This window comes from Alnus glutinosa, chromosome 1, assembly GCF_958979055.1.
Source record: "Alnus glutinosa chromosome 1, dhAlnGlut1.1, whole genome shotgun sequence".
NCBI classification, from domain to species: Eukaryota; Viridiplantae; Streptophyta; class Magnoliopsida; order Fagales; family Betulaceae; genus Alnus; species Alnus glutinosa.
In genome coordinates, this window is record NC_084886.1 from 15,447,264 (window position 1) to 15,451,545 (window position 4,282).

Consider the following 4,282-nt stretch of genomic DNA (forward strand, 5'->3'; position numbering starts at 1 on the left):
AACCATGACCTCATTCATACATGATGTGCCCGTCACAAAACAACCATTGGATCTAAGAGCAAACATAAAAGTAGGTCTCTTCGACCATAGGGTTAACATGTATAATTATAAGTCCGTGGTCGTTCTCTTGTAAGTACCGGTGTACCATGTCATATGATACAATTGAATATTCACTGTCTTTAACATGTATGCTTTAATAAACTCATCATTTTCATTATCTTGTTATTCACCACTCATTTTCACAAAAAAGAGCTCGTAGTAATCAAAAGTTTATTTCATGTGAGTCACAAACATGTATGTTTGGTACACAAAATAATCATATGATATGCGTAAACAATAATAACAAGTATCCATGTGAATTTTACTCACTTGAGTCATAGGTTTTTTTACTGGTTAATCTTCTGGGCACTCTCCAACCTCCAAATCTGTGAGAAGACCTGTTATTCGTCTCTAAACCTAAGCTAAACAAGTCCTAACCTTTAAATAGGCTCAAAACAAATTCACTATCCAATAGTGGAACGTTCGGCCTCAATATCGAACGTTCGTCTAGTGAAGAGTTGAACATTCAGTGCTTGGCAGAATCTCATTTTCAAACCTAAAAGCCACAAAGCTCTACTTAGGAACGTCCTAAGGTCTTAATATGATCCCTAATAGAGTCATGGGCCACAATAACACTTACATGCAAAATTTAGTACGTCAAACTCATCAAGCTGCATGTTAATATATCATTAAGCTAGTATTAAAGCAAAAAATCACTAAAGATGTGAAGCTAGGTAGAACTACTTAACAAAACAGTAAGTAAACAACCTACTAATTCTACCAAAACAAACTAAGCCAAGGAAGTTGCCTCATTGGTATGAAATGAGTACTTAGTGGTTGAGCCAAGAATTTGGTTCACAAGGGCCAAGATTAAAAAATAAAGTTCAACAAAAATTGAGTTAAAAACTTAAAATATTAAAGAATATAACTAACAAAATAAATAAACAATTCAACAAACTTGAATTATCGTTTAAAACATGAGAAAAGCTTTCTTGTATTCTCTTATCCTTCTCCTATCATCTAATTTTGAAAATCAACCACTAGATCTGTAGGATCCACACGTGAGTCCTGTATAGGTCCTACATATATATCAAATGGTTAATTTCGGAGAAGGACCCAAGTGTACTAAATAGCATGCATGTCTCTTAAAACATATAAATTTTTGCAATTTATTTTGTCATGCCTAGCGTGAATTTATTTAGTTGTTCTCGATAAGTTTTTATATTTTGAAATCACTGTAGGATTTCTTCTTTGCTAATAGTCTTGAATGTATCATTCTAAATTTTCGTAACCAAACAATCATTAATCCACTAATCTCTCATTCGGTTATGTAAACAATTTTTAATAATATTTATTGTTGAAAAGAGCCTCTCAATAGTAAAGCCCTTTCAACAGTATTCATTGCCATAAATTTTTAAGAAAGAAAAAAACTAATTTCATTAAAGCATCCTTGTTATTGGAGTGTGAAATTGAAAAATTGAGAGTAAAAAAAATTATTTGGTAAGAGACAATATATGGATGATTTAAAAACACTGCCTAGCCTGCTAAGGGGATAAAAAAAAGATTTTTGTTTTTTTTTAATGGTATATGACAAATTGGGGGCCGCAATCGAATTTCACAAAATCTTCATATTTATTACAGTTGGGTTGCTTGTAAAACTTTTAATTTTGATATCTAGTGCGGTCAAGCAACTGAATAAGGTTGCATCAAATTTTCCAAAACTTATAGAACGACGCTTGATATTTTGTGAGGAATTGGAACCTTTAGATTTGGTTGTGTGGCAACCTTTTCTTTTTAAAAAAAAAAAAAAGAAAAAAATAAAAATTCTCACAGAGGCAGGCTCGGCAGCAAAACAATTTACTTTTGACAATATAGAGTACATTTAATACTCTCACGTAAAGTAGGCTAGGCATATTTTCTTTTACTTTTGTATAAAACTCACATCAACATCAATTACGCTAGGCAAGTTTCTATTACTCTTTGTATATAAAAAAAGAAAAAAGAAAAAAGAAAAAAAAGAAGAAGGTAATTTTAATAACCCAAATCAAACTTGCTTAGTTTTGTATAACTGTACAATGTTAGTAGCTAGTCAAGTCATATGGGGTGATTGTTTTTGTCTTAAGATGGGCAAAACAGTTTATATGTATAGTATATTAGAAAATTGGGTGGGTAAAGGGCTCATTAATGATTAATCCCCTCTATTCCCTCCACCTTAATTTACATATTATACGCGAGTTGAGAGTTGCATTCAAGGGATGGCTTCTAATCTTTATGATTTCAACATCACTAGTACGTATAATTAATTAATCACTAGAATAATTTACTTTAAACTCATTCTTCTTTGTTTTTGTCTTTTTCTTCTCTACTTTCTCATTCCCCACACGTGAATCTCTTTATCTGTAAGCTCTCTTTCCCCCTCTTTCACCTTCATTTTCTTCTAAACTTCTAGTTGCTGAAAAACTCGTACCTCATCCACTTACTCCATATTTCGTCTCTCTCTAAAATTGTAAACAACAAATCTTCCTTCATCCAAAAAAATCACGTTCAACAAGAATAGAACTCAAAATCCCTATATCTGTAAAACAATTAAATAAACACTCACAACTACTGATTACATTCTTTCTCTTTTCTTCCTCTTCGTTCCCTTTCTTTCTCTTCTGCGTCTCCCTCTCTCTCTCTCTCGATCTCCTTTTTGTAAGATTTTATCTCCATATATGGCCTATATGCCACATAAGGAAGCATTTATTAATAATTTAATAAATAAATAGTATATACGGTATTACGGTTAGGTAATTTAATTAATTAAATTACCGTAATGAAATCGATTAATTGATTCAAAATCAATTAATAATATTGTTTCCTTGATGGGAGGAACAATACGGTACTTACCATATTTGAGGGTCCCTGACCTAGCCTATAAATAAACAGCCTGTGTACACCATCAGTACGGCAATACAGTCATAGGCATAGGTTAGAAGATCCCCAAATAATATTTTCTTGTTCTTGAGATGGATCGTGGAGACGCTTGAGCAAACATGGCTAGAGGTAAGCCTGAATCCTGTTTATTCGTTTTCCGCTGCGCATGTTAGATTAAATAATATGTTGATTATTTCTAATATGTGGTATCAGAGCCACCTCTATGCTATTTTGTTTAGCATTAAGTCTTTGTTGGATTAATATTTTTGTGAACATAATTTATTTGATGTTATATTTATCGTTCACAAACGGATGAAAAACATATGGGTATTTTCTGTTCATATTTATTGTTTGCACTTGTGAAATCCACTGTGCACTGCCGTGAGACCCATTGGAGAAGATCCATGCCTTCAAACCCACGAGAATCTATGCTTGCCGTTCTGATGCGTACCACAAGCAGCGGCCGAAAGGCCTCTGCTTCTGCAGTAAAACTGCGACCCTTGGGTCGCCGTTCTGGCACCACAAGCAGCGGCCGAAAGGCCGCTGCTCCTGCAGTGAACGGCGACCCTTGGGTCGCCGTTCCAGCACCTAAGCAGCGGCCCCTTGGCCGCTGCTTCTGGGTAAACGGCGACCCTGGGGTCGCCGTTTCGGTGCTACAAGCAGCGGCCGAAAGGCCGCTGCTTCTGCAGAAAACGGCGACCCAAGGGTCGCCGTTCCAGCACCCGGGCAGCGGCCCCTTGGCCGCTGCCTCTGCGGTAAACGGCGACCCTTGGGTCGCCGTTACAGCATTCTGTGCAGCGGCCGAAAGGCCGCTGCTTGTGCAGTGAACGGCGACCTTTGGGTCGCCGTTCCCGCTGTCCCAGACAGCAGCGGCCCTTTGGCCGCTGCTTCTTCAGTTCACGGCGACCCACAAGGGTCGCCGTGGTCGTCAGGGTGGCGGCCTCTCTTGGCCGCCGCATAAGGGGCGGCAAAAAAAAAAAGGGGCGGCGGCAAGGGTGGTGGTGGCTAGGGTTCTAGGGCATCAACCCAAAAGAAAATGACGGGTCGGGTCGACATTCGGGTTATGGGTAGGGTTTCAGCCCATCAAGTGAATCCGGGTCGGGTTATTTTTGAACCGGGCAGGGCACTGGGCCGACCCGAATGGGTGAATACGGGTCGGGTCGGGTTATTTTTTCGAACCGGTCTGGGCACTGGGCAGACCCAAATGGGTCAGCCCAATTGCAGTATTTGCAATTAAAAAAGAAAAAAGAAAAAAAAAAGGGCCCATAAAGTGGGCTGATTTATTTTGGTCAGCCCAATACAGATACCCAACCCAATTAAGTGGGTT